The sequence below is a fragment of the Hemicordylus capensis genome, chromosome 4, assembly GCF_027244095.1.
Source record: "Hemicordylus capensis ecotype Gifberg chromosome 4, rHemCap1.1.pri, whole genome shotgun sequence".
NCBI classification, from domain to species: domain Eukaryota; kingdom Metazoa; phylum Chordata; class Lepidosauria; order Squamata; family Cordylidae; genus Hemicordylus; species Hemicordylus capensis.
This window is the reverse complement of record NC_069660.1, coordinates 255,046,390-255,069,274: the sequence shown is the minus strand read 5'-3', so window position 1 is coordinate 255,069,274 and position 22,885 is coordinate 255,046,390. Positions and strand designations below refer to the sequence as shown.

Sequence of the window (22,885 nt, the reverse complement as noted above, 5' to 3'; positions counted from 1 at the left end):
GCAAGGAATGAAAAAGAACGAAGGACACCAGAACAAGGAATTAACAGAACAGAGCAGGAAAGAACAGAATAAGGGCAAACTGGAACTCAGAAAAGTTGAGAATTCTAAACTAGAACATGGTCCACAGTCAGCAAAAGTTGCTAACAGCATCAGTGGAAATCACAGACTGCTTGATATATGGCTCAAGAGAACCAGCAGCCAATCAGGCTTCCCTGAGTCAGCACTTCTGCTTCCTCTCTTGTGATCTCCTGCACCTGCGTGTCTCTCACTGAGCTTTCCTCTTGAGATGTCTTCTCAAGACAGGTGAAATCCCAGCCTCCTCCTGATCAGCCTGCTCCTGATCAGGATTCATGTCTGGCAGCTGTTCCAATTCCTCAACTCCAGAGTCTGGTCTCCCTGCCAAATCCTGTTGCTGTGCCTCTGAGCCCTCACTAGCAGGCGAATCCTCCTGTTCCTCCTCTGACTCCTCTGAGTCAGAAGTCTGAGCCATGACAAATAAGCCCTAATATGGGATCTAGCCTGTGTTCAGTCATTCTGAGTTTTCTGCCAATGACACTAAAACCAGCTATCAGCCTGCTTAATTGTCCACAACTGATCTATATGCCAGGGACTTTCTTGGATTCGGCAGGTAGGGAGAGGACACCTAGGCACGACCATGTCAATTGCCTGCCCCATCCCTTCATACCAGAGGGAGACCAGGGCATCAACAGGATCATCCTCTCTATCAGCAGGAAAATTCCCCAGAGCTGTCAGGAATCCATTAGGATCCATAAGCCTGCAAGGGTCAACCATCCTAACTGGTCACCCATCCCTACAGAGGTGTATTGGGTCCACCCTCAGCCAGTATTCTGTAGCACCTGGCTACTCAATGATATGAATTTCACGCAGTTCCACAACACATCATAAACATCTTATGGCTTTGAGTACAATATCTGTAGAAAAGCAAGATATAAATTTGCTGATGCTGAATGCTTGTCACAGAGTAGGCCTGTTCACATGACCATTTGGGGGTGGATTAGAGGATTGGAAACTCCTACCCAATCAGCAGCATACAAGTAGAACCTGTGCTTGGGTCAGCAAATCCAGGAAACACACAATTAAACCAGATCCTGAATCCGATGTCGAAATTGGATGTTAGTCTTTTAAGGCCTCCAGGTGTTCTCAGCATGCATTGCACTACCAGTAGACTGGAAAGCCTCATGACATCAGCAGCTGCCCTCTGATTGGCCATGAAGGAGTAGGTGGTGGACCAAGCCTTGCTAAAGCAGTTGCACCTACAGGATCATAGAATATGCTTTGAAGAGTGGCACATCCATGAATGACAGCCCCTATAGCCACAGCTATCTATTGTTTCTAGGCCTGCTGGGTCCCGGTGGCTGTGTGAAAAAGGTAAGTAGATCCACATGACCAGAAAAGCAAGGTAGGAAAACTCTCTTCTCCTTTTACCTTAGTTAAAAGCTGGGTACAAAAGCTATGTTACCCTGCTTTGCACAACCTGGGTTGGAATTATTTTTGTGAGTTCACACATTCATGCAAATCAGGGTAGCTTGTCTCCTACCCTAATTTAGAAGATTGTGCGACCAGGCCTAGTGGGTCTTTAAGAGGCTGCTATAGTGCAAAGAGTATCAAGTTTGTAACAAACATGGCTACTTGTCAGATTTACGTGCCTTTGTCAATGTGCATAAACCACATTTCAGTTGGCATTTAGACATCTAGAAGCTCAGAACCTATACAAAATGAGGAGCTTTCTTTAACACATTGAGCAGCATCCAAACCTTTGGTGAAGCATCCCTCCGTCACTGGATGCTCCTTCTGCTCATGGAAGGAAAGTTGCATTGACTTACAGATCCCTACCACTCCTAGAAGGACCCCTTGCATGAGAAAACTCTATTACTGTTGACAGGAGCTTCTAACTATTAGAGAACTGCTCCGCCAAGGTTTGGATGCTGCCCAATGTTTAGTGTCCTACCACTACTTCCAGCAGTGATCCAGCATTCTTGGACCTTCAGCCTCAATATGGGGTGGAGAAGGGGGAAAAATAGTAGCTGCTATATCCAGAGTATGTAAATATACCATGTCATGCTAGCAAGTGATGCTTTGCTAATGATAATGGAACAGATGCAGTAACTTATATGGACTGAAATTGATGAAAAGTACATGCACCAAACAGCATGAAGCTGCTTTGGCTTCTAACCTGAAAGCATTCAATCATTCTGGAAATGGTAAAAGACTTCTGCATATGCCTCTGATTGCAAAATATTTGAAGGGTATGTTTGCAGGCTGATTTTAATAAACTGATGCATTGGTTTTGTGATGGGGACCTTGGGGATGATTTAATACCAATGAAGTCCCATTAACTTAAAAATGGCATTGCTATATGCTGTATGAGTTTCTAAAACATTCAGCACCAGGGGAGTCAGCAGAATTCATCCATACATAACTGATGGCAGGGTGCCTTTCTAGGACATGCACAATGGACCACATGGTTTTCACCTTTTAGAGGGCAAGCACCTGTGCTGCATTGAAGCCTGATTATTACACTTTCTGACTACAATCTAGCAGAGCTAGGTATGCTTAACCCCACAAAAATTAGTGGGTTAATTGCATGTAAGTAATAAAGTACTGGAGAGTGACTGCTTTTGCAGTCTGCTTTTGATGCAGGACAAGGGGACCACTAGACCCATTTTTAAAAGCCCATCTGAAGGACCAGACTAGACGTGACATTAGCTTGTCATTGTCTAGTAAATTATGCCAATAGCAGGTGCAGGGGTCCTCATCTAGAACAGTGGCCCAGAGGTTAGAGTGCAATTTTAACCCTTTATTTTTATACCATTTCCCTTCAAAACTGCCACAGGCTTTCCAGAGTGCCATTTGCACTGATCTCGTGCTCACGTTTCTCTGGATTATATGGATTCCTATGGGATTTGTGAACTGTTACTAAACTACAACTGTGGTGCAGTACAGAAGCTAGTGATACTAAGGCTGCATTCACACGTAACAGGCCACCAGAGGTTGACAAACCCGTGGTTTCAATTTGAAACTATAAATTGCATCCCAGCAAGCTCTGTAGTGCTTGCATCACCAGACTGAGAGCAAAGCACCAGCACATCACCAGAGCAGCTGCCATTGGCCACAGTCTTACAGGGGGTGTGCTGAGCACAATCGTGCCTTTTCAGAACGGTCCACCCGCCCTCAGCATGGAAAGGGCATTTAAATCTCTTCAAATGTCATGCCCTGCCAGCTCTCCTCTGACAGTGATTGCACTGCCACCCTCCTAAGAGCCCCACAACAGAACTGTCCTGCACAAGCATGATTTATTGGGCGGGGAATCTTGGGTAAGGCACTATTTTCCTGTCACTCAGGAAAGGGAAGGGAACATGACTTCCTAAGAGAGGATATGTAAATGAGGGAGGGCAAAGGATCCTGGGGTGTTTGTCCTACCGTGACCTAGGATGCTCTTGCAAGAGCTGACCTCAGCAAAGCAGTCCATGCAGACCAAACCACACTCCTGCTCCCCTGGCAGCTTGCTGATGGCAGACTGGTATTCTCATGAGAGGGTACCTTAGGATAAAAAACATAGGAACGTAGGAAGCTGCCATATACTGAGTCAGACCATAGGTCCAGCTAGCTCAGTATTGTAAACAATAGACTGGCAGCAGCTTCTTCAAGGTTGCAGGCAGGAATCCCTCTCAGCCCTATCTTGGAAATGCCAAGGGAGGGAATTTGGAATACCCTGCTCTGCCCAGAACAGCTCCATCCCCTAAGGGGAATATCTTACATTGCTCACACATCAAGTCCCCCATTCATATGCTGGAGAGGTCCGTCTGCAGCTGCCACCGGCTCGTCTGGTGGCCACTCAGGGACGGGCCTTCTCTGCTGCTGCCCCGAGGCTTTGGAATGCGCTCCCTAGTGAAGTAAGAGCCTCCCCATCTCTGACAGCTTTTTAAAAGTCTTTAAAAACACATCTCTTCACCCAGGCTTTTAATTAATGTTTTAATAGTTTTAATGCTGTTTTAAAATATTATTTTAAAATTTTTAAATTGTTGTAATGTGTGTTCTTTCCCCCCGCCCTCTCTTCCCCATTTTTGTCTTAACAAATGTTTTACTTAGTTTTTATTCTGTTGTAAACCACCCAAAGATGTATGTTTTGGGCAGTATAAAAATGTTTTAATAAATAAACAAATAAAAATATGCACCTAGGGCAGACCCTGCTTAGCTAAGGGAACAAGTCATGCTTGCTACCACAAGACCGGCTCTCCTCTCAATCTTCCATCAGACTGCATGCTCATGAGTTGAGAAAGGGGGGCCCACTTGTGTGGGGCCCCCACTCACACTGGTTAACGATAGAACATTTTCACTGCAACCCCCTCCTCCCCGGGAAGCCTTGCATGGACCCTAAAGAGATTTTGATGCTCCGTGTGTCAGAGCCTAGCCACGTGTGCAGACAAAGGGAACACTAGGTTTGGGGATGGATCTGTACTCTCATTCAAAATTCCTGGGTTCATGCCAGTTTTGTGGTACATGCAGATCTGCTGCCACAGGGAATTGTGAGAGAGGGGACCCTCAGTTTCCAGCAACTGTGGGAGAGCAGGATCACCACTTTGAGGCAGAAGCAAGGGTGCACATGTCCAAATGGGTGGATGGGCTGGCAGAGGTCACGCTTTGACAGCTTCTTGGTGGCAGTCGCTAAGACAGGGAGAGCAGTTGCCGAGGTGCCTGTCCCTGTAGATTTCCTACATAGAGCAACCTCACTGGGGTGCATCTGCTGTCTGGCTTCTATGGCCTGACACTCTCGTGACAGAGCAACCTGTGGGAGAAGGGGATGTCATCTCACATTAATAATGATTTGGTTCGACACCCCTGTCCCCACAGTTGGTTCTTCTCATAAATTGTAAGGGGGTGTCCCCATGGCCTTACACTCTCATGAGTGAGTGGTCCGCTTCCGATCAGCATCCACCTTTATCACAGAGGAGGAATCTCCCCTCTCAGGGTTGGCAAAGCTCATGAGTAAGCCTAGGGACCACACAGGTACCTACAAAGGGAAAGGGGCTGGGGCCCCCTTCCCCAACTTTTCTGTACAAAAAAAAGAAAATGGCTGTTCAATAATCCCTGGTTGTGGCTGCCTTTTAAACCTGACTTCAGGTATCCCCACCCTGCCATATGTTTCTGTCCCAGTGCTCTAATGGGGTGCTCTACTTATGTTACCGCCTGGAGTATTTGTGTTCATGAACATACATCATTGTTGCTTCATTCTCAGGGAACAAAGCACTAAGTGCTCATCCTGTCATCCTGTCCCCTTTCCCTCCTGCTTGCGATGAAGGGGGAGCAAGGAACAGAGTGGGAAAGCCCCATGTGACTTTGCTGCTTGGCAGGCTGATAAGCTTGGGATGGGATGTGGCTGTGACCCTGTTGCTGGGCAACTGCTTTGTTGGATCAGAAACAGGAGAGGCAGGGTGAGTGACTGGAAAGGCGGCCAGTGAGAAGCGCTGCAGACATGGAGTGGACGCAATCCCAGGCAGGTCTGCGCCGCTGTTTTTAATATTGCAGTTCTAAAGATTGCACAGAACCACGGTTATGGTGGCATCCACATTCGGACGTAACACTTCGGCAGCCAAACCTCAGGTTTTGGCAGTGAAGCTTACTGCAAGCTGAAGGTTAAAACTGGAGTTTGACAAGGCAAACTGCAGTTTGCTTGAGCTGTGAAACCATGGTTGCGTTCATTCAGATGTAATGGAGTTCCAGCCCTTTGCCCTTTGTAATTCTGGTTTCGCATTGCATCCTAATTCGGCCTAAATCTCTAGGTGCAAAATTTCGGGGGGCTAGTGTTTTTTTATTTTTATTTTTTATTTTATTGCAGTGAGAAATTCCTTTGGGGCACTAAAAAGGGCTTTGCTTTGTCATCAGTTTGTCTTTGAGAAAAAAGAAGTGGGACCTGTTCTTAAGGCGCGTGTGTGTGTGTGTGTGTGTGTGTGTGTGTGTGTTGGTTTGTATATAACTTTGCAAAAATCAAAGCTTGGCTTTACAATGCAACATGTTGTCTTCAGTGAGACTTGTTAAATGCTGAAAGAAAAGTCACACACTGCAAAAGTGACACCACCCTTAGAGCCATTCCCAAGGGAAAAAAGGACTCTGTGCTGAACTAGACTAACTAAGGTGACCTTTGCATAAGTGATAATGTATGTGCACATCACTGGCAGGTTGCATAATAATGCTAAAGCTTATGATCTACTTATTCACCTCTAATATAAAGGGCAGGGTTCCATGGGAAACAGAGCAATGCTATGAAATCTCTTTCACAATACGAAGGGGCAAACGGGGTGTCAGATGATCCCTAAACATGGGAAAGTTAAATTAATAAGGGGTTTGGTTCAAGAGCATCTCTATGGGCCTGTTTCAGAACAATGCAGCATTAAAAATGTGGTCCATAATAACAATATCAAATACAGTCTTTTTCTTCCAAAATAGTTTTATTATACTCTATATTGTACACTATTCAGAGACCAGCAGTGTGATGGCAAAGTCTGGAATTGGGGTGTGGAAGATTGAGGCGTGTCTATTTCAATAGATCAGTTCCAACTGGTATCACAGTGTGGTACATGTGCTTTGGAAAATGTGGTTGACCAGTTCTGAGCTGGACTTATGCCCATGCTGGCTGATGAAGACCAGCTGGAGGAAGCTGTGACTTCAGCTGGTTAGGCAACATGCCTTGCCCAACAACTTGAATCTGTGGTTGTCTAGCCCCTCAAGAACTCTATTCTTGACACTTTCCACAGCCAGCTAGTAAAGGATGTAGTATGCAGGACTATCAGCTCACAATTCTAGCTGCACCTGAATGAGATTAAATGCCTCAAGCCATGAAAGCCTGTATTCAGATCTTGTAGTTATGGAACTGAGACACTGCTCATGGCCATAATCAACAACCCATTCTTTGAGACTGGTTTGGGAAATTTTATTCCATTATTATTGTTTGATCTTTTAGCAGCTTTTGACTCCATTGAGATGTTGCTGACAAGACAGCATATGTCTACAGAGCCACTCTCCAGGGAATGCAATTTTTCCTAGAGGATGTCTAAGAGAGTAGTGATCAGTCAGTGATAAACTCAGCACTGACCCAAGATAAGCTTGTAAGTCAGACAATCCCACAGCCACATGTGCTATGAAGAAATCTTGGAACACTTCAGCCTACATCCTGATGGACTGCTGTAGCAATAAAACAGATGCATGCATGCAGTACAGATATTATAAAACAACTGTTTTCATACACATTTGTCTGTAGGAACATGTTTGTGTTTTTCAGGTCGGAGATACAAGACTCTAATGTTGCCATTCCCCAATGAAAAAGAAATCACCAGTGCAATGCCCATAATGTTAGAAGAAGCCCTGCGCCAAAACTAATGAAAGGTAAATAGGTAAATTACTGGGTTTTTTATTTATATCAATATATTGCCCACATGGTGCTTGTTTATACTGGTTAATGCAGGGGTACTCAAACTTGGGTCCCCAGATGTTGTTGGACCACAAGTCCGATCACACACACCCAGCCACAATGGCCTTTGGGAGTTGTAGTACCACAACATCTGGGGACCCACGTTTGAGAACCTGTGGGTTAATGGGTAACAGAAGCAAAGGTTTGGAGTGCATAATAACTGCACCTATGATAACTCTCATACCCACAAAATCCAAATGTGATTATTACATATCTACTGTAGTAGATATGTTGGTATTAACAGGATGTTATTACATATCTACAAACCCTGTTTCCAGATTGTCCTTTTTAAAAAAGTCATGGCTCTTATTTACCAGGGTGGAGAACCTTATCTAGCCATCTCCACTTTTCTACTCCTTGCAACTCCAACCTGGCTTCGATTCATTACAATCTCTTTCTAACTTGTTTCAAAGAGTGAAGGGGAGAATGCACATGTTTGCATGAGTGCTTGAGAAACAACAATGTTCACGTAGGTTTTTTGGCATGCGTCACTTGCCAATTTTAAATTGGCAATGGGACCCTCAAAGAAAGAAAGAAAGTTCCCCACCCTTGCAACAATACCTAATAGAAACCAATGCCATAGTAAAAGGGAATTTACAGCCCAAGGAATAATGTATACAATATGTTCAAGAGTTTCCCACATAAGAAACGTGGGAATCCCATCAAATTTGTCCCAAGATTTGAGCCCCCCCCCGCCCAAATGATTCATATTCTCTACATCCCAGCTTCATCAGCCCACTCCAACTGCAAGATGACTAATCTAAGGAGTCAAAGCATTTTTGCATCACCTCTTATTGGTGTCTGCTTCTCAAGCAGAGATGCAGCAGAACACAGTGAAACTGAGAGCAGCAAATATAACTGAAGGAAGTTAAAGCACTTCTTTAATAGGAGTGCTGCATTCCTGGAAAAGGACACAGTGCTATTACACAGTGAAGTCTAAAATGTTTAGACTAACCCTAAGTCAAATTTTGATGGAAGAAGTACTGTTTATATCAGGACAGTTGGGGGGAAATAACAACCCAGTCCTGAGCCTATTTACCTTGAGTAGATCCCACTGAGTACAGTGGAATTTCCTTCCTGATGGCAATGGTAAAACCATCCTGTATTCCACCAAAGAAAACCACATGGTTCTGTGGTTGCCAGGAGTCGACACTGACTCGACAGCACAACTTTTCTTTTAAGCATGCTTAAGATTGCAATCTTAGTTTTTTATTATGCCTGTTGCTTCATTCACGCAGTCCATTCCAAAAAAGGAAGAGTGTCAGGTTAGTACATGTGCAGAAAAAAATATAGTTTTGTCTTTTGAGCAAGCATTTTCAGACTTCAAAATAAGATTATTTGTCTTCTAGCTTTGCTGACATAGCAATTTACTGAGTGCCTGACAAGTGTTTTCATGTGGAGAAATAATAAATCACCGCATTATCTGTTTTATAGGTAATGGTTTTAGTTTAGTCCCCCAAACAATAATGGACCTGATTTATGGCACTGGAGCGGAGGCGGAACTAACCAGAAGTGTGTCTAAATTAATCCAGTTGTATTATGTATTCATTCTCTCTTCCCCTCTCTAGGATGGCATTTGTCCTAAAAATTTTGCATATGACATTTGTAAGTCCCAGCACTAAGACTGCCAGATGTTTCTCATATAAGTCAATGGGCTGTCTCTGGAGTAAGTGTGCATGGGACTGCAACCTTCATATTCTTTATTGCAGACCTCAGAAGTCTAAAACTGTCGCTTTTTTAAAAACAAAACATGTTCTGACAATCTTACCTATCACATAAACAGTCATGCTACTCTTAGATCACAAAAGCAGCAAATTCATTCATTCAATATCCCACTTAAAAATATAATTTCATAGTGCTGAGTGCATTTAAAAGTTGTAATAACCCAACAACTGCTTACAATGCAATATTAAATCAATAAAATATATTGCAATAAAAAAACTATATAAAAGCAGCAAGACCATGACTTTAAGTGCCTTGCAGAATAAGAATGTTTTAAAGATCCATTTAATAGCAAAGACTGAGGATTTGGTGGATCTCCTCAGGGAGGGAACCCACCAAGACGACCCTGGCTGAAATCCTGATCAAGGAAGTTCTGTTCCTTTCCTGACCAAGGAAAGGAACAGAATGATAGTGCTTCCAGACTAACAGCACCAGTCCTCATGTGGAGGAGTGTGTGTGTGTAATTTTTGACAGCCTCCCCTTCCCCATGAAGTTGTCTGTGTTACCTCTTCGCAAAAAAAAATGTTCTTGATGACTGTATAGCCCCATGTGAGCACCAATGTTGTAAGTCTGGAAGCACTGTTGTTCTGATCCTCTCACTGCACTGGCACTTAGTCAGAATCTCAGCTCCTGTAACTATTACCTGCCAATCAAATCTGAGTTAGCGGCTGGCCAAAGAGCCAGGTCTGTGGCACGTATTTTAGGGCTCAGGTAGGTTGATATGGGGGAAGGTGGTCTTTCACTGTTTTAACACCGGTTAAGACCAGCACTTTAAATTGAGCCCAGAAACTAAAGTAGTAACCAATATACCTGGTGTAAAATCAGTATAATATGAACTGGCTGACAAAAAGCCTTGATGTTACATCAGTACTGTTGGGAATTCTCTCTGGTAAGAGAATCCCTTTTTCATTATAGCAGAGTGCACAGAGGGACAACACAGCGGAATTTGGTTAGGCATGAGTGTATGCTGAGAGTAAAGTAACTTGGAGCCAGTTCATAGTTTCAAATCATTATATATGACATTTATTAGAGAACTCCATTCTAGATAGGAAAGTGAGGAGTTAGGATCTCTAATCTAGCTAGCTAGCTGGATGCAGATGGATTCTGCATCTCTGCACACATGGTGCAGGGAGAGCAGCTTGCATGTTGCAAAGTAGAAGGAACAGGAAGAGAAGGGAGAGAGGAAGGAAGTGGCTGGAAGGAAGGAACTCCCTAAGATTAGTAATCTACATTCCAAAGGGATAGTGTCAGAGCAGTAGAGAAGGGATGACCAATGTCTTGACCCTCTAGCCCTCTGACTCACTAGTCTGTCCTCCAGTGTCACTGAGATAAGAGACAGCGCAAAGTCCTTCACTTCCAACAAGTACCACATTTATTATTGCATAGGTAGGAGTCTAGTGTGTCAGATGCGGTAAATGGTTCTAGACCAGCTCAGTATATTTGTTTATCTTTTAACAATTTTCTTTGAATTAACTGAGCAAAAGAAATACCTTTTAAAGTGGTGATTCTCTTATATTCAGCAGGGGTACACCAACTGGCCCTCTACAACCCCAGCACAGCCTCCCTTCAGTGGCACTTACTGGTGTCTGCCTTATGTTTCTTTTTACACTGTGAGTTTTTTGGAGACAGGGGACCACCTTATTTATGTCTTATTTATTTTGCTGTGTCAACTGCTTTGAGAACTTTTGGTTGAAGAGCGATATATAAATATCCGTAGTAGTAGTAGTAGTAAAATGTTAAGGCGTTTTCTTTCAGAAAAAGCCAGAGAAGTATTCAAAGTAATAGTATGATTTTATTGAAATTCTTGGGTAGCAGCTAGTCTTCACAGAGTAGCCTACCAGAATCTTCCACTACTGCCCAAGATCACCTGAATCCCGAATAAAACCTTTGTTGGAACAGATTCTGGCATGTTAGAGCTACATGGAAAATATGGAATCAACCTCTAAACATTACAAGCAGTAAAGCACTTTCCTATATAACAAATTCCTGGAGAGAACTATCCTTATGTTTTGAAAGCAGGGATGTTTGGGGCTCAGTTATGATGAAGGCGATCCCTGTATGGTAGGGATGTGCACAAAACCATCTGGGCCAGCCACGCAGGGTCCCACTGCACAGGTGCTGCAGCCTCCAAAATGGCCACTGCGCCAGGGAATAGTCCCAGAAAGGCCCAAAGAAGCCCAAAACGGGCAAATTTTAAAGGAAGGAAGGCCGGTGGAAGGAGGGGAACCTCCATGGACACACATACCCACCACCTTAGAGAAGCCCCCCAGAGGAGGTAAGTTTTTTTTTTTTAAATTAAGGCTCATCGAATCCCCAAACTGGGGAGGGGGGGTTTCAGTTTGGGGTTGAGCCGAACCGGGGGTGGGGCGGGTTCAGTTTGGTTTTGAGTCTGTTTGCACACCCCTAGTGTACAGTTATGCTCTTAATTCAACTGAAGAGAAAGGAGTGATAGCATGAGACCTGTACAATCCTGGCTGCAGAGCACATAGTCCTTGGCTGGGCAGGTCTTCTGGTGGGATGCCCATCAGATGTACAGTGGCAGCTTAATCCTTAATGAAGATATAAGCCCAAAAGCTCAAGCATGTACTGTTTGAAAAGAAAGTTGTGACTGAGGGCCAAAGGACATATGGAGGGCCAAAGTACAAAGTGACTGAGGGCCAAAGTACACAGAGAAGAGCTGGTCTTGTGGTCAAAAGCATGACTTGTCCCCTTAGCTAAGCAGGTTCCACCCTGGTTGCATTTGAATGGGAGACTATATGTGAGCACTGTAAGATGCTCACCCCTTAGTGGGTACAGCCACTCTGGGAATAGCATCTAGGTTCCAAGTTCCCTTTCTGGCATCTCCAAGATAGGGCTGAGAGAGATTCCTGCCTGTAACCTTGGAGAAACCGCTGCCAGTCTGTGTAGACAATACTGAGCTAGTTAGACCAATGGTCTTACTCAGTGTATGGCAGCTTCCTATGTTCCTACACATTATGATGAATCTGTTATGAATAGAAGGACTTAAAACTAGAAATGTTTCTTTTTTTGTCAGAATGCAGCTGTGGGGTGAATGGTCTGATCCAAATCAGGAGTAGAACTTGCAGAAGTGAGGGCTAAAACTTTCTCCTTGCATCACTTTCCCGCCAAAAATCCCCACCAAAGCCGTTATTTGTTCCCAAAGCAACTAATGCTGCCTCAGAAACCTTCAGTTAACTGGGTGGAAAGCAGGATAGAAATGAAGTAAATACATGCCCAGTTTTCCATTCACCAATGGAGTTGTTTGGGAATCAAAATATAATGAATGCACATATTCATTTTCTCCAGAGACTTCAATATGCATTTATACAGTGTGTGAATTTGTCATAGATTCCAGTGGGATTCTGAGGCAGGATAGGGGAGTGTGGCAATCAGCCATTTTTGCTATAGAAAGATAGACTATGATTTACTGCGAGAAAAGCTGTCACACACTGTCAAGCATCCTCATTGAACAATCCAAATGTAGAGACTTTAAAAATATCCTACAATGTTATATTAGTTTAATAATGCCCAATGCAAAGAATACAGAAGCCTAGTTTCAGTGACTCTGATTTTATGGATATGCTAACTGAAGGCCTATCAAAAATAATAAGTAGAATTACAGTCATTGGTTACATGTGTCACTTGCTCCTTCTCTGCTTGTGTTAGTTTCCTTTCCCTCCCTCCCTTATTTCTCTTTCATTCTTTCTACTTAGAGAAGTCCTCTCCTCCTCCTTCTCCTCCACACTTGTTTTTCTGGCACTCCACTCTCCATTCTTTTTTCTTTTCTTCCACCCAAATTTTCCCAGCTCTTCTTCTGCCTTTTCAGCATTACTCTTGGCTGTCGGTGACAGTTCTGGGTTTTATGTGTCATAGTTTTTTGTTATTTTCCCCCGTTGTGCGCAGCTGTATTTTTAACTATGGTTTGCAATTTTAGTGATGAAGTTTCTTAGGTGGCTGAAAAGATGCTGCTGCTCAACATGAGCATTGTGAAAAGGTAAGCAGGTAGTGATATGAAACACAGAAAAGCAGAACATCGCTGCCTGCTTGCCTTTCCAGAGGCTCAGCTTTTCATTAAAATAAGTGCCATTGTTTTCCTTATTTCAAATGTAAATAAAAGTAATTCCATTTCTGAGGTGGCTGTTTCTTGTAGGGAGCTGCAGGAACACAAGGTATGAATTTTCTAAACCCTTAAATGTTGCAAAAGGCGAAGGGGAGTTTGGATTTTGCATCATGAGCAACCAATCCACAGCACACACTAGGAAATTATATACATTAGAAATGCTAGAAGTGTCAGCATATTGTACTCTTCTGCTCTCTGACCCATATCCTAGAGCTGTACTTCCAGTCTCCTAAAAGGCTACTGCTGCAGTTCCCTCTTTTGGAAGAGAGGACTATCTATTTAACACATAGCACACTTAAAAACAAACAAACCAACTGTTTCTGTTATGAATTCTGTATGTGAATAGAGTATTAATCACTTGATGGGAATGAAATAGATTGCAGCAATATGCTGAGAAATAAATTTCTGAATCATTTCACACTACCCAGAGGTTCATGGTGCTGATGATTTAATGTCTCTGGTGAATTTCTCATGGCTGTTGAGAATTTAAACTAGTCCAGCTGCTTTGAGTGACCAAATGTCCTCAGTGAGGAGTTTACAAGCCCACAGCAATGTCTGTGAAGCCCAGGTTTATTTAAAAAAAAAAAAAGCCTTCAGACTGGATGAGTACTGTTTGGAAATCAGAAGATCTGACTCTGCAGCTGAGTCTCAGAGCATATCTTATATTCTATTTCCTGGAGCAAAACATGAGCTATTTCCTCAGCTATCTCCCAGATTTCATTCAGGTGAACAGCTAACTCAACCTACTAACTGAGCTTCTTGTTAACTGGACCAAGAAATACGTGTTAAAGTGGTGGTTCTCAGATTTAGCAAGGAGAGAGAAACTCTCCCCATTCAACCCAGCATAACATCTCTCCCAGAGGCTGGTGAACACCTCAAGTTTCTTTTAAAATGGTGAGTTCCAGAGATTGCTGGTTTGAATCTCTGCTGGTATGTTTCCGAGAATATGGAACACACCTATATTGGGCAGCAGCGATATAGGAAGATACTGAAAGGCATCATCTCATACTGCACTGGAGGAGGCAATGGTAAACCCCTCCTGTATTCTACCAAAGACAACCACAAGGCTCTGTGGTTCCCAGGAGTTGACACCAACCCAATCGCACACTTTACCTTTATCTTTGGTCAGTGAACCAACTTTCCATTTATTTTGCTGTTGCAAACCAATTATTTATTTATTATTATTATTTTCTTGTTTACACAGTCAGACAGCTGTTATTGACTGGTTTGTTTTATCCAGACATCAAGTCCTTCCCAAGGACCTGGGATGGCTGAATTTTATTGTCAGTGTTGTTATTGTTATAGATATTGTCGCAGAATATAGGCTGTTCCCAGTAAAGGAACCCTAACCGCCTTGGGGCTATCTTTTAACGAAAGGCGGTATAAAAATGCAAATATATATATATATATATATATATATATATATATATATATATATAAAATAAAATAAAGCTGTTTTTTGAAATTGGCTGATGGTGATTTCTGTGGCCCCTATGGTGTTGAGGTGCTCTTCAAGGTCTTTTGGAACTGCACCCAAGGCGCCAATTCCCACTGGGATTATTTTGGTCTTTTTCTGCCATTATTATTTCTTGTTTACACAGTCAGACAGGTGTTATTGACTGGTTTGTTTTATCCAGACATCGAGTCCTTCCCAAGGACCTGGGATGGCTGAATTTTATTGTCAATGTTGTTGCTGTTGTTATAGATATTGTCGCAGAATATAGGCTGTTCCCAGTAAAGTTGCTTTTGTAATTGGTTGATGGTGATTTCTGTGGCCCCTATGGTGTTGAGGTGCTCTTCAAGGTCTTTTGAAACTGCACCCAGGGCGCCAATGACCACTGGGATTATTTTGGTCTTTTTCTGCCACAGCCTTTCAATTTCAATTTGTAGATCTTTGTATTTTGGCATTTTTTCTATTTCCTTTTCTCCTATTCTGCTATCCCCTGGTATTGCTATGTCGATTATTTTAACTTGTTTTTCTTTCTTCTCGGCTACAGTTATATCTGGTGTATTGTGTGGCAGATGTTCGTCTGTTTGTAGTCGGAAGTCCCATAATATTTTTACATCTTCATTTTCTTCAACTTTTTCAATTTTATGGTCCCACAAATTTTTGGCTACAGGTAGCTTGTATTTTTTGCAGATGTTCCAGTGTATCATCCCTGCTACCTTGTCATGCCTTTGTTTGTAGTCAGTCTGTGCGATCTTTTCACAACAGCTGATTAGGTGGTCCACTGTTTCATCTGATTCTTTACAAAGGTGGCACTTGCTGTTTGTTGTGGATTTTTCTACTTTTGCTCTTATTGCATTTGTTCTTAGTGCCTGTTCTTGTGAAGCCAGTATTAAACCCTCTGTTTCTTTCTTCAAGTTGCCATTCTTAAGCCATTGCCAGGTCTTGGTGGTGTCTGATTTTCCACTTATATTGTGCAAATATTGACCATGCAGTGGCTTATTTCTCCATTTTTCAGCTCGGTTCTTGACTTGTTCTTTCTTGTAGGCCTGCTTTCTTTCATTGGTGTTGAATAGTTTCGCGTTATTGACCATTTGAAGTGCATCTTCTTCACTGTCCTTGATATATTCTTCAAGGTTTCTCTTCTCCTCTACTGTTTGATGGACTTGCAGCATTCCTCTTCCACCTGAGCTGCGAGGGAGGTATAGCCTATCTACATCACTGCGGGGGTGCAGAGCATGACTGATGGTCATGATTTTCCTGGTCTTACGATCTAGCATCTCTAGCTCTGCCTGGGTCCAGTCTATTATTCCTGCAGTGTATCTGATAACAGGTATAGCCCAGGTGTTTATGGCTTGTATGGTGTTCCCACCATTGAGTTTGGACTTGAGGATTTTTCTAACTCTCCTGATGTATTCACTTCCAATTTTTCTTTTAACTTCCGTGTGTGCAATGTTATCAGCCTGGAGAATGCCCAAGTATTTGTAATATTCTTTCTCTTCCAGGTTCTTGATCTTGTTTCCATTGGGTAGTTCTATTCCTTCTGTTTTTGTTATTTTCCCTCTGTTCATTATTAATGCAGCACACTTGTCTAGTCCAAACTCCATTGCTATATCGCTACTGAATATACGGACAGTGTTTAGCAGTGATTCAATTTCTGACTGGGACTTTCCATACAACTTCAGATCGTTCATGCACAGCAGATGGTTGATTTTACTTGATGTTTTAGATGTTTGGTATCCAAGGCCTGTTTTGTTTAGTATTTGTGAAAGTGGGGTCATGGCGATTACAAACAACAGAGGGGATAGTGAGTCCCCTTGGAAAATGCCTCTTCTAATGCTAACCTGTCCAAGTGTCTCGCCATTGATTCTTAACTGTGTACTCCACATGCTCATTGCTTTTTTAAATAAATATCTGAATGTTTTTGCTGACACCAGTTGTTTCTAAACATTTTAGTATCCATGTGTGAGGCAATGAATCAAAGGCTTTCTTGTAGTCAATCCATGCAACACTTAGATTGGTTTTTCTTCTCTTGCAATTTTCTAAAATCATTTTGTCAATCAGCAGCTGGTCTTTTGTGCCTCTGGTGTTTGGGCAATTTCCTTACTGTTCAACTGGAAGCTGTTTGTTAGTTAATAAGTGTTGCATCACTTCATCTGCTATTATTCCAGTTAATAATTTGAACATGGTTGGCAGACAGGTGATCGGTCTATAATTACTTGGAACTGCACCTTTTGCTGAGTCTTTCATGGTGAGATGAGATTTCCCAGTTTTTAGACATTGTTCAATATCACCTCCTTGCAAAATGTGATTGAACTGTTTTGATAGTTGTTTATGAAGGCTTGTTAGGTGTTTAAGCCAAAAGCCATGCAGTTCATCGTCGCCTGGCGCAGTCCAATTTTTAATTTCCTTTGCTCTTTCACTTATTAATTCTGGTGTTATTATTAGATCTTGCATTTGTTGGCTACATTTTTCGACCTCTTTCATCCAGCCTGCTTTTTTATTATAATCTATTGGATTGTCCCATAATTTTCCCCAGAATTGCACTGTTTCTTCTTTATTTGGTGTTTCTATGTTTCTTGCAGTTTCTCCTTCTATGCTTTGGTAGAAACGTCTCTGATTCGACTGGAATTGGAGATTCTGCCTGTGTTGTGTAGTTCTGGCTTCATATCTGCTAATCTTCTTTGACACTGCTGTTATTTGCGGCTTTATTATTTCCAGGACTTCTCTAATTTTCCTTGAATCTAGGTGGTATTTTTGGATCAGATACTCTTTGGTGTTTTCATTCTTCAGCTTCTTGTCTTTCATATCTTTCAATTTACTAGCATCTGATCTGAGCATGGGGATTTTATTTTCTAATCTAATCTTCCATTTAGGTGATGTACTGCTTTCTTTTTTTACTGGTCCATTGATCTTATATCTGAGCACTTGTGTTGTTATTGTTGCTGCACTGTACATTAGTTGGTTTGTTTCTTGTAAATTCTTGGTTGTTATTTCTGCAAGTGCAGCACTTATATCTTTTAATGCCTGAGCAAGTTGTTTTTTGGCAACTGTTTTTAGAGCTGGAAGTCGAACCCTGGTGGTTGTTTGGTTCATGTGCTCAGTTATTTTTTGCTTTAGTTCTTGTTGCTTTTCTGTTAAACGACATTCGGGTTTTTGAGGTGAAGGCAAAGGGGAGGTTGCCTGGTTTTCATTTTGAAACAGTTCAGCAACAGTGGCATCCTCTATTTCCAACACCTCCTCCACCTGCACCTGAGCAACTTCTTCAATTGGTGGTAATTCTTCTTCCATATCTTGAGCCTGTGTTGCTCTTTGCAGTTCTTCCAGCTCAACTCCTGTGAATACTTTATTTCTTATTATGAATCTTCTCTGGTCTGCTAGCCTTTGTTCTGTGATTTCTGTCTCTGGATGCTTCTCTTTCCAGATTTGGTACCTTCTTTTTAAATAACCTCTTCTAGTTGGACTAGACTTGTAATAGCAGATCATTATTTCCTTGTTGGCATTTTTTGTATATTTTTTCTGGTTAAGCGACGTTTCTTCCAGTAACCTTGCAGTTTCCAGCCCTGGTTGCTCAACTGAAGATCCTGAGTCCTGTTGCCCACTTGCCACCAGATGTCCAGGGACTCCAGCACCTGGTGCAGTCCTTGTTGACCCAGGTGACGACCGATCTGGTATAGATTTATTAAAGTTACGTCTCACCATATTGTTTATGGGAGAGGCACTCTTTGTCTGGCTCCTCTGTTGAGACCTATCCAGTATGGTTGGACCTCTGGCATAGCTCTCACCTTCCTCAGAGCACACAAGCCCCAAAACCACGCCAGGGTAGTGCCTCACTGGGGGCCATTATTATTATTATTATTATTATTATTATTATTATTATTATTATTATTATTATATATTTTATTATATTTACACATTTCACATTAGTCAGAAGCCATACTAGTTGACCATGTTATTCCATTTTCTGCTGTTGTGGATATTTTACTAGGAAAAGGCCTAGACCAACTGAATCACAGGCTAACTTTATCCAGTCCTTATGAAGTGCTTTGAAGTTCAGACACTCAGAGCATTGCCGTTATTATTTCTGTTGAGTGAATGACAGACTAAAAAGGTAGACCCTTTCACATACAAAAATTGAATAGAATGGGAACACTTAAATTATTCCCAGGATCAGCTCTATGACATGTTTCTAAATGGTTTGCCTTTTAAAATATCTAGTAAATTTTTCTTTCAACATAAGTACTTTTTGGCATAAGTACTTTTTTGTTAATCAAAAACAGATTTTTCCATCAAGAATAGTCATCCTGACTGCAAAAGTCCAGTCTCTCTTTCCTTTGCTCAGTCATTTTTTCTAGAGATTTGTTATTCCTTTTTAAGGATTTACTTAAAAACCCTATAGAAAACTTCAAAGATTTGTGGAGTGCAAGTAACACTAAAAATAACAATTTTGATAGTATTTTTCCTTGGTGCTTAAAATGCTTCCTATCTATCATCTCTGTAATCCTACAACAACTCTGTAAAGTAGGTATATGTGTGTGTGCGTGTGTGTGTATACAGTGTGTGTATACACACACACACACACACACACACAGGTGGTGGATTGAGGCTGACAGATGACTGTTGCCTATAGCCACTCGGACTGAATTTTGAATTGTCCTGCTCACCTTCCAGGCTCTTCACCACTAGATTATATCAGCAAGGGTTCTAACTCAGTCTTCAGCATGGGATAACAAAAGTCTACATGTATGGTTTAGGTTTTGCATTTCATAAATGGGATGAATGTGGATTTGAGCACATACTCTAGCTATGGCCCAACCACCAACACTATAGAAGAACTAATTACCGGGGGGGGGGGATCAGGACCACCTCCAGGTTTTAGGAGACTCCCTCTGTGATCTGCTTCGTGGCTGATGAACTCCAAGAGAGTCCCTCTGTGGCCACCAAATGAAGGCTATGGGCACAGAAGTGGTCTCAGGGATCAAAAAGGGCCTTCGGAGGCCCCGGGCTCTCAGCAGCTGCCCAGTGATGCCAGTTTCTGATGTTGGCCCTGAAAAAGATGACCACATTATTTCATCAGGAAATTTCCATTTGTGCAAAATATTTTTCTACCCATAGTGAAATCAAAACTCTTCTCATGAAATGCTCAAGTTTGGTGCTGCAAAATTCCTTGCCTGAACATTACAGTTCATATCTCCATGGGCAAAACTAGCCCACAGCAATTTAGCACACAGCCAGGAAATGGACTCATTTTTGATACTGCATATTCAGGACATACTAGCAACTTGTTTTCTTCAAGGCAGACAGGATAAGTGCTTGAGATCTATTTCTCCACACAAAATCCAGAACCCTCATCCAAAGCTGCTTTCTACTAGAACACCATTAACGTCCTGGGCAACCGTCCTCAATTCTGTGGACATAATGCAGAACTGGAGTTTAAGGGGACAGAGGTTGTCTCACCGTGACATCCGAATTTGTGCAACTCTGGTTCCATGAGGCTGCTGATCCAAGGTTTCAATTTTTAAACTCCAATCTGAACTGAACTTTTAAACTGCAATCTGATTGTAATGGGTTTTGTTGCCCCAACCCAAGGTTCCACGTAGGTTCCATGCAGCTGCGTATCGTCCAAATTAAGAAACACAGGCTGAGAGGCTATTCTCATGATGGGGGAAAACCAGGCTAAGGGAGCCCAGCCTGGTTTTCCTCCATTGTGAGAACCACCGAGCTTGTCTGCAAGCCTGGTGGATCAATGGCAGCTAGCCCACCAAAGTAGCCCTCCCCTAAAATGAGGTTAGAGAAGCTAGCACTCTGCTAACCCCATTTTCTCAATTGTGAGATGCCACGCCACAGCAACTTATGAGGAGACAACCACCACCACCCCCGACTGAGAGGCTGCAGGAAGCCTCCTTGTGTCTGGGGTCTCCCCAGAATGCCCCGCACTATCGCACGGGGCATTCTGGGACTTCCAGGGGCTGAGCGGCCCCTGATCTCCGCTGCCCCTACCAGCTCTGTGACAGAGCTGGTAATCATGTGGTCAGCCGATCCAGCCACCCAAGGAGGGCAGAATACTCGTTTGCTGGGAAAGCGGGTCGAGCCTGCTCTCCCTACACAAGACCTGCAGACTTTCCACACTACTCGTGTGGAGAGCCTCTGAGTTTCCTTCAACCAAGGTTGAGGGAGGTACTCCTCCCTCTCTCTGGCCATGACTGGCTGAGTGGGCTGTCCTTCATGCCAGAAGGAAGCCCATACAGCCTGTTCCCCCTCCTCTCTTCAGTCTCTCTGACCTCAGAGTGAGTTCTCTTTGTGACGTCCATATTCAAACAGGAGAACAGTGGGGAGCATAACCTGTCCAATGGAACCTGAACCAGTTGAGCCGTGGTTCTGCGTTATGTGCGAATGGGGCCAATGTGTCGAATGTGCGAATGGGGCCAATTTCTCAATTTCACCTCAATTTCTGACTTGGTTCTTGGTCCAACTGTTAGGAAGGCTAAACCTCAGTATAAGCAGTTTAGTTAACTTAATCCATCATATATGGTAACTGCTTGCTCCTTTCACCTTCTCCTCTTTTATTTCACTGCATATTAATATGACTGGTGGTCAAGGGCTGCATTAATGCTTAGCTTGTTGAATCTGATCAGAGTACCCTTGTGGAGAGTGAAGGTATCTGAAATGTATCTCCCTAATGCAATGAAAGGGATCTGTTTTGTTGTGTTTGCAGTCTGATGGTTTACATATACCACCAGCACAAGCCACACTAAATGTATACATTCAGACTTAAACGCATTCAAGCACATAGTACTATTTTCTAAACTTCAAACAAGCCAATCTGGCAGATTTTCAGTTCATGTAATAGAATAGAAATACTAAGAACAAATGACAGTCATCTTCAAAATATCAGGGCCCCAATGTAGAGCTGGGCAAACAGAATTCCAGCCAAACATTCTGAACAGATGTTGAGGCTGTTCTCATGAGCAGCCTAACCCAAGCTAGGGCAGCCCAGCCTGGGTTAGGCTGTTCGTGTGCAGTGCTAAGATCCATGTGGATTCCAGCACTGCCTGCCCCCTTGACCTAGTTTTGTACCCCAGCCTCTTACTGAGGTTAAGGGTGAGAGTGTGCCCTTAACCCTGGTTCCAAGGTTGTGGACTGCTCAGGTTGCTTGCTACCGATCCAACACAGAGATGGGCACCTAGAGCGCCCATTGCATAGGCGTATCCCCCAATGCACCACGCCCATCATGCGGTGCATGCAGTGCACATCGTCCCAGCCTCCAGAGATCTGTGCTGCTTAGAGTAATGAGTGTTTGGAGCAGCATAGATCATCTGGGGTGCAAAGCATGCTTCCAGCAGCAGCCTGCTGATCGTCGGGGGGGGGGGGGGGGTAAGCTGGAACAGTCTTTCCTGCCGCCCACCCTCCCGCTCATGTGAATAGCCTCATTATGTCAAAAGTGGAGAACAAAAAAAGTGCCCTGTCCTGAACAGCTGATAGGCAGTATTCAGAGTATCTTAACGTAGGGTACGTGTGTATAGGTCTGGCTGGCGGATCAGACTAGGGCAGGGTTCCTCAACCTTGGGCCCCCAGATGTTGTTGGACTACAACTTCCAGAATCCCCAGTCACAAAGGCCATGTCTGGGGATTCTGGGAGATGTAGTCCAACAACATCTGGGGGCCCAAGGTCAGCAAACTGCTGTTGGGAGCATGTCCCACACTCCCGGATGATCTACACTGTTCCAAGCAGCGCAGATTTCCAGAGGTTGGGATAATGCCTCCACGTATCCCAATGTACCATTCAACAAGCACAGTGCATTTGGGGGATAACCCCATGCAACCGGCGCTCTAGGCACTCGGGCTGCAAGCAGCCCAAGCAGTCACATGACCTCAGAACCAAGGCTAAGGGCATGCTCACACCTTAGTAAAGGCATGCTCTTAATCTCAGTAAGAGGCTAGGGTACAATGCTGGGTTTGGCAGACAGGCAGCACCGGGAGCCAGCATGGTGTTGTGGTTAGAGTGCTGGACTAGGACCAGCGAGACCCAAGTTCAAATCCCCATTCAGCCATGAAACTTGCTGGGTGACTCTGGGCCAGTCACTTCTCTCTCAGCCTGACCTACTTCACA

General features: G+C 43.2%; 1 long non-coding RNA gene across 1 annotated transcript in view; it reads left to right on the top strand.

Moving 5' to 3' along the window:
* Positions 1 to 5,451: 5,451 nt before the first annotated feature.
* Positions 5,452 to 22,885, top strand: part of LOC128322173 (uncharacterized) — a 33,869-nt gene continuing 16,435 nt past the window's right edge. The window contains exons 1-2 of the long non-coding RNA XR_008305576.1: positions 5,452 to 5,519; positions 7,298 to 7,401. This is a non-coding gene — a long non-coding RNA (uncharacterized LOC128322173). The remainder of the gene's footprint in view (positions 5,520 to 7,297; positions 7,402 to 22,885) is intronic.